At 48.2% G+C, this 15062-nt stretch overlaps 1 protein-coding gene across 1 annotated transcript in view; it reads left to right on the top strand.

The window, feature by feature from the left end:
- Nucleotides 1-755: 755 nt before the first annotated feature.
- The window catches only part of PPP2R3A (protein phosphatase 2 regulatory subunit B''alpha), a 411391-nt gene continuing 397084 nt past the window's right edge, over nucleotides 756-15062 (top strand). Inside the window, exon 1 of the mRNA XM_063915513.1 lies at nucleotides 756-903. The gene's annotated coding sequence lies outside the window, so the exon portion shown is untranslated. The remainder of the gene's footprint in view (nucleotides 904-15062) is intronic.

The following is a 15062-nucleotide window of genomic DNA, read 5'->3' as shown; positions in this document are numbered from 1 at the left end:
TGCGATTGGGACAGATGGGAAATGTTGCGGACAAGTGATGAGCATTCCGGGGCGGTGACTACTAGTGCAACAATGCTTCGGTCAGTGGCGTGTTATGGGAGTGTCGCAGGAGGGTCAGTGCTAGCGGCTGCGTTACCGGACACAAAGCCGAAAGCATCGGAGGCCGCGGTCAGATGGAGACACTACACATGCCATAAGGATGGTGCAATTTTAAGGGTGCGACCGATGTTGGCGTATATGGATGCGCCAATTGGTATTGCAGCAGACACAGGCTGAAAACGTGGGTGTCACAGTCGCTGCACATGCGGCCGCACAGGCGTACACAAGGGAAAGAGTCTGTATACCATTTGCAGAAACTCACAGACTGGCAGCTATGTGCCCCAGCTATAGTATATATTCCGCTGTACACACTGCTGCTAGTTATATACATTTAAAAAACATAAACGTAGAACTTTGAGTGTATGCTATAATGTGTGTTACTATGTGCAACAGCAACAGCAACACCAGAACATCTCGCTGCGAGAGACCGCCGGCACCTTGCGCGCTAATGATAAATAACAATGGTGGGCGCTGTGACTCAGGCGGCAAGCAAAGGGTTACTACGTTCACAGACCACGAGAAAAGGGCGGCAACGCGGCGCGCGCACGGGCTCGGGGCTGAGAGCTCGGCGCCTCCCTCGGGTACCTGATTGGCCGAGCACCGGGAACCCGTCACGCCCTTCTGTGCACAGCGCACACACGCACACATACACACAGACTCATACACATGGGGAGGGGGCGTGGTGGACAATGCTACACCACGTGACAACGGCTGGCAGCGGAGCCGGGGATGTGAGTGAGAAAGCGGCAGATCCAACGGGGACCCCGGAGAGAGAGGACGCACCGGGGGCCGCCACTGCCACAGGTACCCAGCTCCGTGCCGGACACCGCGCAGCGGGCACACTAACCCCTGACACGGTGACACCTCTGAGTGCATAGTGCTATGAGCCGGGGCTCTCCAGCTGTGGCTGGCTCCCATCACTGCAGCCTCTCAGCAGCAGCAGCTATGTCACTCACTGGCTAATATCACCTGTCATCAGCTGTCACACAGGGGTATAGTATACACAGGGCTCCAGCTGCTGATGCCCCTGGTACACCCCTACATGTAGCTGCTGACACACACACACACACACACACACACACACACACACACACACACACACACACACACGTTGTGTGCATGCTGCTGACCTCTGATATATACCTATGTGCAGCTGCTGTCATACAAACGTGTATGTATGTGTGTGTGTGTGTATGTGTGTATGTATGTATATATATATATATATACACACACACACACACACACACACACACACACACACACACTGTGATGTTTCTATTATAGCATACTGTCAGGTATTCACTTTACAGAATCCGCATTGTCTGTTTATGGGGTCAGGCGGCATTCTCCATGTTATATGCTGCAATGTGCTAATTGCATCCTGTAAGGACAGAGCAAGTTTTCCATCAGTACACCTGAGGAGTACATAGACTGTTACACTTGTTTTAAATATAGCCATGTACATAGTTATACTGTACATAGTGATTGCTGGCATCTAGTTGGACATGCTCAGGTTTGACATATACATGGCACTAGATTCCATTTATGTACACCCTACTTCAGTGTTTTTCAACCACTGTGCCATGGCACACTATTGTGCCCTGAGCAGTCTCCAGGTGTGCCGCCATAGAAGCAGAGCCAGGCCCGTCAGTGTTTTGCCGCTACTGTGGCCCTGGAACGATCAATACTGGAGGGTTTAGTGGCTGCAGAGCTAGTTCTAATTTTGGGCCCGGGCAGTGTTGGTCTCTTCTGGTTTTCTCAGATGTGGCTCAGGCGTTACCTATGGAGAAGCTGCGACATGACATCCTAGGACACGCAACTGCACCATGCATCACCATTATATTTGAGTCTGCCGTGGCAATATTTAAATCTTGTTCAGTGTGCCGCGAGTTGTAAAAGGTTGAAAATCTCTGCGCTACTTAGTAGGGTGATGCTGATCAGCATGGTCTGTTGTAGACATGTACAGGAACAGTTCCAGCACAAGTCTACAGCTGATCAATCTCTGGAGGACATTGATGCAACATGTTGCTGTATTGTCCTCATGAGTGTAACCATTTGAGAACTACACCTCTGGAAAAGATGTTATCCCATTTTATAACAAAAACAAACCTATTGTCACGTTGATGTCAGAACTCATTAGTCCTGGGTGTGTGGACTCTCTAGTAACACTTGCGGAGTTTGTTGAACTTTTTTTTTGTCTCATTTTTTTTGTAATGAAATTTGCTGTCTTATGGAGCGCTAACAACTGATGCTAGTCCTTGTGTACTTGCTGTCAGATTGCTGTCTAATGCCCAGAGATTGGTTGCAGATCTGGCTGCTTCCTATTGGCTACATGTACTGCTGGGTAATCGCTCGTTTATGTTTATCCGTTTTACTGTATGCTTTATATTTTAGGCTCAAGTTATTGAATGCAGTGTATACAGTTAACTTCTCTATACTGTATATATCAAGGTGCTTTGATGGATAAAATGCACACGGACAATAAGCTGGTCTGAACTAACACAATGCATTGCAATACTTTCGAATCAGTCCTGGAAGCTGCAGCTTTGTGGTCACGTTTTGAAGGAGATTGAGGGTTTACGTTGAGAAATGCCATAACCTGCACTCGGCGTGTGCAAACTTTGGCCTCCGCAAATGAATTGGTAGTGTGTCTTGAAAACACTGCACAGCTTGGAAGGGGCTTTATTTGGGCTTCTTTTAGTAAAGGTTACTTTTTATTTTTTGCATAATAACAGAGCGAAGCATAATAACAGAGCGGAGTTGTTTTTTTAGTTAAGTCTGTGTTGTTGTTTATTTACTGATGTAGAGATAAGCTGTTCAGTCGTCTGGAATAGAGACCAGTGTGTGGTCTACTTTAGTACAAGCGGCTTCTGTTGAGTGTCTAAACAAATGCACAGAATCCTAAATTATCTACATAGCTATCTGTCATTTAAAATGCTTGATGTTGACACACAATTAAGTTAGGAAATGAGATTACACACCAGTTATCATCATTTTTTATTAGTGTTCTTATCAGGGCTGGACAAATCCCAGAAATGAGGTAGCTTATGCATTTAGAAAAAGGTCTGCAGGTATGAACTTTTTGATGCTCGTAAATGCATTTGTCCCCTGCTCCTTAAAGTGAACTGAATATGTATGTTTAGGTGGAATTGGCTGACCTATGATAAAATACTGTTTTTTTGTTTGTTTGTTTGTTTTTTTCTTACTGATGCTTGTTTTGTTCAGGAGGTGCCACAGTGCATCAGGTGGCCCAAGCAGTAGCTCCACCATCCTACCCTACTGATCTATGTTTGTGTTCTCAAATGTTTTCAGTCATCACTAGTGTCTACAACATAGGGTCAGTGGGGTTGATTAAATTAACTCGCCCCTGTATGTGAGGGGAGCGAGTTGCCATTGCAACAGTGTGGTAACACCAGCAGCAGGACTCACCCCTCTGACCAAAATGCCAGACCGAAAAGTGTGGACCACTAATGTGCAGGTGTATGGTAGAGTCACCCTTTAATCTCTGCAGGGGAGTAGTTAAGGAGATGGTTCAGATAGTGGTATTTCCTCCTCCAGCACAATCAGTTCTTGAAATTCCCAAATGCCCAGAGAAGATGATATCTGGATGAGAAAGGGAACAAACCTTAAAGGGTAATAATGCATGATAAGAACACTCAATGTTAGTACAGTTTTCCTGCAAATGTATCTTTCTCTTCTCTTTCTTCTTACACGGTACTTCCACCCCACTGTGTGCTATTCCCGTAATGTGTACCTCCATTGGTTGCACACCCTGCCAGCAGTAACCTATGCAGTGCGCCCAACATGGCTGCCTCGGATGGTTCCCCTGTGGGCGGGGTGTGCTTCATTTGGATCTTTCCATGCAGGGTATAGCATACTCCTACACACGTGTCAGTTCTCCCATACATGCATTTGGCCCCTATATGGCTCATCTCCCACTGTGTAACCTTGTAGTGCGCCCAACATGGCTGCCTTATCTGGTGCGCTTGTGGATGGGATGAAAAATGCGTGGACATGATGTTTTTATTGGAACCCTACTCTGAACTTAAGGACTCTGCAATCTCCCCATTTTGTGTTCTCTTCTAGGGGTGGACTATTCCACCCTGGGTAATCCTATGCAGTGCGCCTAAGATGGCTGCCGCACCTGGTGCCTTGTGATGGTGGAATACACAACCCCTGGAGGTTATTACTCAAAATGCCTACACCAATCATGCATTATTCTTTCTGTGTCTTTGTCTGTGTGGTTTATCTTTTGATGTAATACTTAAATCTTCTGTATTATGTGCATTGTGTGAGTTCTAGTTGGCGCCGCGGATGGCTGCCTCGGTGCTGCTCTGCCAAGCAGCCTTAGTTTTTAGTCTTAAATGTATAATATGTCTACTGTACAGTTGCATATGTGCAGTATGAACTCATATGTGTAATGTTTGTAATGTATGCTACGTTTTTTCCTCCATGTTGCTGCTTGGCGATGCATTGTACCACAAAGAATTCCTAGTGTACGTGAGTACACCTGGCCAATAAAGCTGATTCTGATTCTAACTGATGTAATGTGGGCCTCAAATCTAGAGCTTATGTTTCAGATAATTGTAAGGTAATGTCAAACAAGTGGAACACACAGCAGAAAAGCCAATGAGGGTCATTGTCACTGCTATGCTGAGAACATCTATTACTCAGGTAGGGGTGACATTTTTGACCTCAGTTAGGTATTGTCCATGTTAGCCACTACTTGGGGGGGGGGGGGGGGGGGGGGGTTGAGTGCAATGTTGAATAGCATCAGGATGCGCTATTAGATTATCCACGCTGTAAACCCATGACTAGAGGATTTCTGCTCACACCCTCCTGAGGTTTACCGCGTGCATCTCGTCGGGCACTTAAGTAGGAGAATGCCGTTTACCGCGACTGAACCCCTGACTTTAGGCGCAGTAAACTGACTCGCCTAACTTAAGCGCTGGGTGCAGACAATTAAATGGCTCCGGGCGCTCATTCCTGACACTATACAATGTCGCACTGAATTAAATTGCCCCCTTGGACTGAGTCAATCAAGTTCCAATTTTATTTGTAATCCAATTCCATCTACTCTTGTATTCCACTTCCACTGTTTTGTTGCCTTTCAGTTGTTTTGACATTTTTGGTGGGATTGCAAAATGGTAGAAAAGGAGTCTGTACTTACATTTTGATTATATATTGTTATTGCCTATAACATGTGTGCCCATATTTTGTTACAGAATCATTATATTTCTGTACAATCACATTGATTTAGCTAATCCTTTTTCTTCGGGTCATTTAGCAAAAATGATAGATTACTTCATACACCAGTCTTGATCTGGCAGGTGAACGTTTGCAGGACATGCACAGTATATGGCAGGTTAGTTCTAGAATCAATGGATTTTTCCCCCATTATTACAGTAAATATACTTAAATCTAGTCATTGCGGTAGAAAACGTAATTTGTTTTGTTTGTGCACATTGCCTCTTATGAGCTGCCTTGTCACTCACACATGTTCACTTTTAAACACGCCAAAAAAACCTCAGAATTATCTGAGCAATAAAATTCCCATATACAGAATGTAACAATCTGGCAGCCTGTACTGTGAGCCTGAATCATGTTAGTAAAGCAAATAAGCAAACAACTTGGCTAAACCATGTTCCACTGCAGAGGGGGCAGATGTAACATATACAGAGAGGTTTAATTTTGGGTGGGTTATATATTTTTATTTTGGTGCAGGGTAAATACTGGCTGCTTTTGCACGTAGCCCTCAAATGTCAGACAGCTTCATTTTACACTGCAATTTAGCTTTCAGTTTGAACACACCCCACCCAAATCTAAATCTCTGCACGTTACATCTGCCCCACCTGCAGTGCAGCATGGTTTTACCCAGTTGTACCCCTTTCAGACATCGGAAATTGTAGGGTCTAGCAAGCTGAAAATTTCCCAAGTCTCAGTCCGACCCTGGTAAGGAGCAGGGTTGGGGACACAGGACTTAGTCCCAGGCTTGTTTCCTTTCAGACATACACAAATCTTGGGTTGATGCGCGTCCATGGGCAAAAATCTGTGAAATTGAGGTAAGTCTGAAAGGGGTGTTACTTGCTCTTTAACTTTACTTACATACATGAATTGGGCCCCGTGTGCTTAACATAAGGATCTGAATGTGTAGCCAGATTGGCATTAGCAGGAAATGGACATACCCTGTGGGTCTCAAAGGGGTTGCGTTCCGACACAGTGTATGGGCATTGTGTGCACAAAACCCATACATACGGTAGCTTCAATATGTGCATTTTAATATGTACCATTGTGGGGCTGCGATCTAAAATGGCCAATGTAGGGGTGATTTAGGGTAGACATAAGGTGCTGTTGCAGGCATATTGCCCTTAATTGGTCTGATCTCAGTTGGTACAATTCAATTAATTTGTGGGAGTTTAGCTCTTAGGCTAAGTGCCGGTGATCAGATGCTGATTGGGCAGCCAGTAGTTTTGGGTTCAGTCACTTTGTGACTTATGGTCAGTTTGATCTTAAACAACCAAATTGGCCATCCATACAGTTGTGTGTTTTTGCACTTTGTTTAATTTTTAGTTAATATCACTTCTCAGAACATGCAAGTTATCAGCTGAATCACTGCTAGAAGAGATGAGACTGTATTACACTTTATACCTCCCAGAGATTCTTTCAGTAGGGGTCACGCCTCTCCGGTGGAGACATTTCAATTCCTGTATGGATATAAAATAATTTGTTTTGTCTAGATAGTTGGAGGTTTGTAAAAAATGTCTAATACAGTCTTCCCATGTGGTAGCTCTGTGATCCCTGGCCTGATAGAGAGACCCTGATCTAAACACATAAGAAGTGCCATTATAAATAGGCCCCACTGACTTTTGTACTGCTCTGGGCTGTTTGCCTTAAATGACCCTTACTTTCTACTGTACATTCTGGTTCTTCCAGTCACTATTGTATATCAGGTTAATGATGATGCTTTTCTAAATTGGTGTCACTTCTAAGTTATGATAAAATATATTTTATTTCTTGCAGCTAAGGAATTACATTTTCTCTAACGTCCTAGTGGATGCTGGGGACTCCGTAAGGACCATGGGGAATAGACGGGCTCCGCAGGAGACTGGGCACTCTAAGAAAGAATTAGTACTACTGGTGTGCACTGGCTCCTCCCTCTATGCCCCTCCTCCAGACCTCAGTTAGAATCTGTGCCCGGACAGAGCTGGGTGCTTTTAGTGAGCTCTCCTGAGCTTGCTAATAAGAAAGTATTTTAGTAAGGTTTTTTTTATTTTCAGAGAGTTTCTGCTGGCAACAGACTCTCTGCTACGTGGGACTGAGGGGAGAGAAGCAAACCTACTAACTGCGGCTAGGTTGCGCTTCTTAGGCTACTGGACACCATTAGCTCCAGAGGGTTCGAACACAGGAACTTAACCTTGGTCGTCCGTTCCCGGAGCCGCGCCGCCGTCCCCCTCGCAGAGCCAGAAGACAGAAGCCGGCGGATGAAGCAAGAAGACGTCAAAATTGGCGGCAGAAGACTCCTGTCTTCACATGAGGTAGCGCACAGCACTGCAGCTGTGCGCCATTGCGCCCACTCTAACCCACACACTCCGGTCACTGTAGGGTGCAGGGCGCAAGGGTGGGCGCCCTGGGCAGCAATTGAGTACCTCCTGGCAAAAGCAGCATATATACAGCTGGGCACTGTATATATGCATGAGCCCCCGCCATTTTTTTTACACCAAATCGCGGGACAGAAGCCCGCGCTGAGGGGGCGGGGCTTCTTCCTAAGCACTCACCAGTGCCATTTTCTCTCCACAGCTCCGCTGAGAGGAAGCTCCCCAGGCTCTCCCCTGCAGACTCACGGTAGAAAGAGGGTAAAAAGAGAGGGGGGGCACATAAATTTAGCGCAATAATCATATATACAGCAGCTACTGGGTAAACACTAAGTTACTGTGTAATTCCTGGGTCATATAGCGCTGGGGTGTGTGCTGGCATACTCTCTCTCTCTGTCTCTCCAAAAAGCCTTGTGGGGGTCCTGTCCTCATATAGAGCATTCCCTGTGTGTGTGGTGTGTCGGTACGTTTGTGTCGACATGTTTGAAGAGGAGGGCTATGTGGAGGCAGAGCAGGTGCAGATGAGTGAGGTGTCCCCGCCGACACCTGATTGGATGGATATGTGGAAGGTGTTAAATGATAATGTAAACTCCTTGCATAAAAGGTTGGATAAAGCTGAAGCCTTGGGACAGTCGGGGTCTCAGCCCATGCCTGATCCTACAGCGCAGAGGCCGTCAGGGTCTCAGAAGCGCCCACTATCCCATATTGTTGACACAGATATCGACACGGATTCTGACTCCAGTGTCGATGGCGATGATGCAAAATTGCAGCCTGAAATGGCTAAAGCCATCCGCTACATGATTGTAGCTATGAAGGATGTATTGCACATATCAGAGGTAAACCCTGTCCCTGACAAGAGGGTTTATATGTTTGGGGGAAAAAAGCAAGAGGTGACTTTTCCCCCTTCACATGAGTTAAATGAGTTATGTGAAAAAGCTTGGGATTCTCCTGATAGGAAAGTACTGATTTCCAAAAGGTTACTTATGGCGTACCCCTTCCCGCCAACGGACAGGATGCGCTGGGAATCCTCCCCTAGGGTAGACAAAGCTCTGACACGCTTATATAAGGGACCCTACACACTGGCCGACCCGCCGCAGAGCTGCCCGACGGCGGATACGGCCGACGAGCGACGCGGCGGGGGGGCAGTGACGGGGGGAGTGAAGTTTCTTCACTCCCCCCGTCACGCGGCTCCATAGAACTGCAGGCCAATATGGACGAGATCGTCCATATTGGCCTACATGCACAGCCGACGGGGGACCAGCGATGAACGAGCGCGGGACCGCGCATCGTTCATCGCTGGAGCCTCCACACTGAAAGATATGAACGAGTTCTCGTTCATTTATGAACGAGATCGTTCATATCTTTCAAAAAATCGTCCAGTGTGTAGGGCCTATAAGAAGGTGGCCCTGCCGTCACAGGATACGGCCTCCCTAAAAGATCCTGCGGATAGGAAGCAGGAAGGTATCCTGAAGTCTGTTTATACACATTCCGGTACCATACTGCGGCCGGCAATTGCGTCGGCCTGGATGTGTAGTGCTGTAGCAGCATGGACAGATACTGTCTGAGGAACTGGATACCTTGGACAAGGATACTATTTTACTGACCCTGGGGCATATAAAAGACGCTGCCCTGTATATGAGGGATGCCCAGAGGGACATTTGCCTACTGGGCTCTAGAATAAATGCAATGTCGATTTCTGCCAGAAGGGTCCTGTGGACTCGGCAATGGACAGGCGATGCCGACTCTAAAGAGCACATGGAGGTTTTACCTTACAAGGGTGAGGAATTGTTTGGGGACGGTCTCTCGGACCTAGTTTCCACAGCTACAGCTGGGAAGTCAAATTTTTTGCCATATATTCCCTCACAGCCTAAGAGAGCACCGTATTATCAAATGCAGTCCTTTCGATCACAAAAAGGCAAGAAAGTCAGAGGTGCGTCCTTTCTTGCCAGAGGCAGGGGTAGAGGAAAGAACCTGCACCATACAGCTAGTTCCCAGGAACAGAAGTCCTCCCCGCCTTCCACTAAATCCACCGCATGACGCTGGGGCTCCACAGGTGGAGCCGGGAGCGGTGGGGGCGCGTCTCCGATAATTCAGCCACCAGTGGGTTGGCTCACAGGTGGATCCCTGGGCTATACAGATTGTGTCTCAGGGATACAAGCTGGAATTCGAAGTGATGCCCCCTCACCGTTACCTAAAATCAGCCCTGCCTGCTTCCCCCATAGAAAGGGAAGTAGTGTTAGCGGCAATTCACAAATTATATCTCCAGCAGGTGGTGGTACAGGTTCCCCTCCCTCAACAGGGAAGGGGTTACTATTCCACAATGTTTGTGGTTCCGAAACCGGACGGTTCGATCAGACCCATATTGAATTTAAAATCCCTGAACATTTACCTGAAAAGGTTTAAGTTCAAGATGGAATCGCTCAGAGCGGTCATTGCAAGCCTGGAAGAGGGGGATTTTATGGTGTCTCTGGACATAAAGGATGCTTACCTGCATGTCCCCATTTATCCACCTCATCAGGAGTACCTCAGATTTGTGGTACAGGACTGTCATTACCAATTCCAGACGTTGCCGTTTGGTCTCTCCACGGAACCGAGAATATTTACCAAGGTAATGGCGGAAATGATGGTGCTCCTCCGAAAGCAGGGTGTCGCAGTTATCCCATACTTGGACGATCTCCTCATAAAGGCGAGGTCCAGAGAGCAGTTGCTGATCAGCGTAGCACACTCTCAGGAAGTGTTGCAACAGCACGGCTGGATTTTGAATATTCCAAAGTCGCAGCTGATTTCTACGACTCGTCTGCCCTTCTTGGGCATGATTCTGGACACGGACCAGAAAAAGGTGTTTCTCCCGGCGTAGAAGGCTCAGGAGCTCGTGACTCTGGTCCGAGAACTCTTAAAACCAAAACAGGTGTCGGTGCATCACTGCACGCGAGTCCTGGGAAAGATGGTGGCGTCATACAAAGCCATTCCCTTCGGCAGGTTCCACGCGAGGACCTTTCAGTGGGATCTGTTGGACAAGTGGTCCGGATCGCATCTTCAGATGCATCGGCTGATCACCCTATCCCCCAGGGCCAGGGTGTCTCTTCTGTGGTGGCTGCAGAGTGCTCACCTTCTCGAGGGCCGCAGGTTCGGCATACAGGACTGGGTCCTGGTGACCACGGATGCAAGCCTCCGAGGATGGGGGGCAGTCACTCAGGGAAGAAACTTCCAGGGGCTGACATCAATATCCTGGAACTAAGGGCCATATACAACGCCCTGAGTCAAGCGGAGCCTCTGCTTCGCAACCAACCGGTGCTGATTCAGTCAGACAACCTCACCGCAGTGGCTCATGTAAACCGCCAGGGCGGCACAAGAAGCAGGGTAGCGATGGCGGAAGCCACCAGGATTCTTCGTTGGGCGGAGAATCGCGTGCAAGCACTGTCAGCAGTGTTCATTCCGGGAGTGGACAACTGGGAAGCAGACTTCCTCAGCAGGCACGACCTCCACCCGGGAGAGTGGGGACTTCATCAAGAAGTCTTCACACAGATTACAAATCGTTGGGAACTGCCACAGGTGGACATGATGGCATCCCGCCTCAACAAAAAGCTACAAAGGTATTGCGCCAGGTCAAGAGACCCTCAGGCGATAGCTGTGGACGCACTAGTAACACCGTGGGTGTTCCAGTCGGTCTATGTGTTTCCTCCTCTTCCTCTCATACCCAAGGTGCTGAGAATCGTAAGAAAAAGAGTGAGAACAATACTCATTGTTCCGGATTGGCCAAGAAGGACTTGGTACCCGGAACTGCAAGAAATGCTCACAGAGGACCCATGGCCTCTGCCTCTCAGACAGGATCTGTTACAACAGGGGCCATGTCTGTTCCAAGACTTACCGCGGCTGCGTTTGACGGCATGGCGGTTGAACGCCGGATCCTAGCGGAGAAAGGCATTCCGGATGAAGTTATTCCTACGCTGATAAAGGCTAGGAAGGACGTGACAGCAAAACATTATCACCGTATATGGCGAAAATATGTTGCTTGATGTGAGGCCAGGAAGGCCCCTACAGAGGAATTCCAGCTGGGCCGGTTCCTGCACTTCCTACAGTCAGGAGTGACTATGGGCTTAAAATTAGGGTCCATAAAGGTCCAGATTTCGGCCCTATCCATTTTCTTTCAAAAGGAACTGGCTTCGCTTCCTGAAGTTCAGACGTTTGTAAAGGGAGTGCTGCATATTCAGCCCCCTTTTGTGCCACCAGTGGCACCTTGGGATCTTAACGTGGTGTTGAGTTTCCTGAAATCTCACTGGTTTGAGCCACTTAAGACCGCGGAGCTAAAGTATCTCCCGTGGAAAGTGGTCATGCTATTGGCCTTAGCTTCGGCTAGGCGTGTGTCAGAATTGGCGGCTTTGTCATGTATAAGCCCCTATCTGGTTTTCCATGTGGACAGGGCAGAATTACGGACTCGTCCGCAATTTCTGCCGAAGGTGGTGTCATCTTTTCATTTGAACCAACCTATTGTGGTGCCTGCGGCTACTCGTGACTTGGAGGACTCCAAGTTGCTTGATGTAGTCAGGGCTTTGAAGATTTATGTAGCCAGGACGGCTGGAGTCGGGAAAACTGACTCGCTGTTTATCCTGTATGCATCCAACAAGCTGGGTGCTCCTGCTTCAAAGCAGACTATTGCTCGCTGGATCTGTAACACGATTCAGCAGGCTCATTCTGCGGCTGGTTTGCCGCACCCAAAATCAGTGAAAGCCCATTCCACAAGGAAAGTGGGCTGCTCTTGGGCGGCTGCCCGAGGGGTCTCGGCATTACAACTTAGCTGAGCAGCTACTTGGTCGGGTTCAAACACCTTTGCAAAGTTCTATAAGTTTGATACCCTGGCTGAGGAGGACCTTGTGTTTGCCCTTCGGTGCTGCAGAGTCATCCGCACTCTCCCGCCCGTTTGGGAGCTTTGGTATAATCCCCATGGTCCTTACGGAGTCCCCAGCATCCACTAGGACGTTAGAGAAAATAAGATTTCTCTAACGTCCTAGTGGATGCTGGGGACTCCGTCAGGACCATGGGGAATAGCGGCTCCGCAGGAGACAGGGCACAAAAAGTAAGCTTTTAGGATCACATGGTGTGTACTGGCTCCTCCCCCTATGACCCTCCTCCAAGCCTCAGTTAGGTTTTTGTGCCCGTCCGAGCAGGGTGCAATCTAGGTGGCTCTCTTAAAGAGTTGCTTAGAAAAAGTTTTTAGGTTCTTTATTTTCAGTGAGTCCTGCTGGCAACAGGCTCACTGCATCGAGGGACTTAGGGGAGAGAAGTGAACTCACCTGCGTGCAGGATGGATTGGCTTCTTAGGCTACTGGACACCATTAGCTCCAGAGGGAGTCGGAACACAGGTCTCGCCCTGGGGTTCGTCCCGGAGCCGCGCCGCCGACCCCCCTTGCAGATGCTGAAGATTGAAGAGGTCCGGAACCAGGCGGCAGAAGACTTTCAGTCTTCATCAGGTAGCGCACAGCACTGCAGCTGTGCGCCATTGTTGTCAGCACACTTCACACAGCGGTCACGGAGGGTGCAGGGCGCGGGGGGGGGGCGCCCTGGGCAGCAATGTATAATACCTGTATGGCGAAAAATACATCACATATAGCCCTTGAGGCTATATGGATGTATTTAACCCCTGCCAGATATCACAGACTCCGGAGAAGAAGCCCGCCGAAAAGGGGGCGGGGCCTATTCTCCTCAGCACACAGCGCCATTTTCCCTCACAGAAATGCTGGTGGGAAGGCTCCCATGCTCTCCCCTGCACTGCACTACAGAAACAGGGTTAAAACAGAGAGGGGGGGCACTGATTTGGCGATATGAATATATATTAAAATGCTATAAGGGAGGAACACTTGTATAAAGGTTGTCCCTGTATAATTATAGCGTTTTGGTGTGTGCTGGCAAACTCTCCCTCTGTCTCCCCAAAGGGCTAGTGGGTCCTGTCCTCTATCAGAGCATTCCCTATGTGTGTGCTGTATGTCGGTACGTGTGTGTCGACATGTATGAGGTAAATGTTGGTGAGGAGGCGGAGCAAATTGCCTGTAATGGTGATGTCACTCTCTAGGGAGTCGACACCGGAATGGATGGCTTATTTATGGAATTACGTGATAATGTCAACACGCTGCAAGCCGGTTGACGACATGAGACGGCCGGCGAACAAATTAGTACCTGTCCAGGCGTCTCAAACACCGTCAGGGGCTGTAAAACGCCCATTTACCCCAGTCGGTCGACACAGACCCAGACACGGACACTGATTTCAGTGTCGACGGTGAAGAAACAAACGTATTTTCCTTTAGGGCCACACGTTAAGGGCAATGAAGGAGGTGTTACATATTTCTGATACTACAAGTACCACAAAAAAGGGTATTATGTGGGATGTGAAAAAACTACCTGTAGTTTTTCCTGAATCAGATAAATTAAATGAAGTGTGTGATGATGCGTGGGTTTCCCCCGATAGAAAATTATTGGCGGTATACCCTTTCCCGCCAGAAGTTAGGGCGTGTTGGGAAACACCCCTTAGGGTGGATAAGGCGCTCACATGCTTATCAGAACAAGTGGCGGTACCATCTACAGATAGGGCCGTACTTAAGGAGCCAGCTGATAGGAGGCTGGAAAATATCCTAAAAAGTATACACACACATGCTGGTGTTATACTGCGACCAGCGATCGCCTCAGCCTGGATGTGCAGAGCTGAGGTGGCTTGGTCGGATTCCCTGACTAAAAATATTGATACCCTTGACAGGGACAGTATTTTATTGACTATAGAGCATTTAAAGGATGCATTTCTATATATGCGAGATGCGCAGAGGGATATTTGCACTCTGGCATCAAGAGTAAATGCGATGCCCATATCTGCAAGAAGATGTTTATGTACACGACAGTGGTCAGGTGATGCAGATTCCAAACGGCACAAAGATGTATTGCCGTATAAAGGGGAGGAATTATTTGGGGTCGGTCCATGGGACCTGGTGGCCACGGCAACTGCTGGAAAATCCACCGTTTTTTACCCTAAGTCACATCTCTGCAGAAAAAGACACCGTCTTTTCAGCCTCAGTCCTTTCGTCCCTATAAGAGTCATATCTGCCCAGGGATAGAGGAAAGGGAAGAAGACTGCAGCAGGCAGCCCATTCCCAGGAACAGAAGCCCTCCACCGCTTCTACCAAGTTCTCAGCATGACGCTGGGACCGTACAGGACCCCTGGATCCTACAAGTAGGATCCAAGGGGTACAGATTGGAATGTCGAGACGTTTCCCCCTCGCAGGTTCCTGTAGTCTGCTGTACCAATGTCTCCCTCCGACAGGGAGGCAGTATTGAAAACAATTCACAAGCTGTATTCCCAGCAGGTGATAATAAAATTACCCCTCCTAC

The sequence above is a fragment of the Pseudophryne corroboree genome, chromosome 4, assembly GCF_028390025.1.
Source record: "Pseudophryne corroboree isolate aPseCor3 chromosome 4, aPseCor3.hap2, whole genome shotgun sequence".
NCBI classification, from domain to species: domain Eukaryota; kingdom Metazoa; phylum Chordata; class Amphibia; order Anura; family Myobatrachidae; genus Pseudophryne; species Pseudophryne corroboree.
Note: the sequence above shows the minus strand (reverse complement) of the source record. Positions and strands in the feature narration are given on the sequence as shown.